The sequence below is a fragment of the Frankliniella occidentalis genome, unplaced genomic scaffold, assembly GCF_000697945.3.
Source record: "Frankliniella occidentalis isolate FOCC.00 unplaced genomic scaffold, Focc_3.1 Scaffold223, whole genome shotgun sequence".
NCBI lineage: Eukaryota > Metazoa > Arthropoda > Insecta > Thysanoptera > Thripidae > Frankliniella > Frankliniella occidentalis.
Window position 1 is genome coordinate 323,650 of NW_026267349.1, and position 1,126 is coordinate 324,775.

The following is a 1,126-nucleotide window of genomic DNA, read 5'->3' on the forward strand; positions in this document are numbered from 1 at the left end:
GGCTGGCGTTGCCCGCTCCGCTGGGGTCGCCGTCGGTTGGCCCCGCGCGCCCCCACCAACCAGGCACAGCAAGGGCTCCCTCTGCGGTGGCCATCATCAAGGAGTCAATTGCTGGCCGTCCGATCCGTCCGACACATCACATGTGGGGCGCGCCATGGAGCCCGTGGAGTCCCGAAGGAAGCAGGCGGAGCAGTGTGTGCGCTGCACTGTATAGTACGACCCCCCCCCCCCTGCCTCCCAGACCGTGCCCGCATATGTGACGCCCGGGCAGTCGGACCACCGTCGGCCCCCATAGGAGAGAGCCCACCGAGCACACACACAGACACCTCGTTGAGAATAAGTAACCGACGCTGTTGTGTAGTCAAGTGTGCGGCTATCTGGTGTGAGCACACAGTCAGCAATACATAATAACATCAGTGAGCGAGCTGTGCGTAGAGGGTGGAGATGAAGCGGGTCTCTTCTCCGCGCCTTTCTTCCGACGACCATATCAGACGGAAGGCGAATAGAAGTCTGTACAGCACTGTTTGATCAGGTGTTCGACAATCTCGGGAATCTCTCTCTCCCCCCGATAATGCTGTGTTTTATTTTCGGCGGGGAATTTATGATGACCCTTCAAAAATGTTTCCTCATCGGCCCACCGAGTTTGATAAAGAGTGACGTGTTCCACCGAATATCGAATAAAGGAAGTGACGCGTACGCTGCTTTTCACGGTAAAAACAATGTCTCATTTTTTTATTTTATTTTTGGAGGAAAAAGGGAACACTTTGAGGAACTCCCATATTTGAGAAAAAAGAGTCCTCCAATCTCGCCTCAGATTTTGAGGAATATTCTCAAAAAATGAGGAATGATCCCACATTCTTTGAGGAGACTTCCTCGAAATAAGAGGAGTTTTTGTCAAACCAGGGGAGTTCCTCAAAATTTTCCCTTTTCCCTCAAAAAATTGAGACATTGTTTTTACCGTGTTCCTGTCCTTATTGTTTCTGAACGCGCTTTCAGCTTGCCCAATACCCCGCTCGAGGGTGTGCGTGTCGTTAAACTCTATGATGAATGCTCTGCCCTGCCCCAGCGCCGCATCGACGACACAAAGCCGGAAATGAGCCGCCAATCACCCAATCTCGCCCGGGGG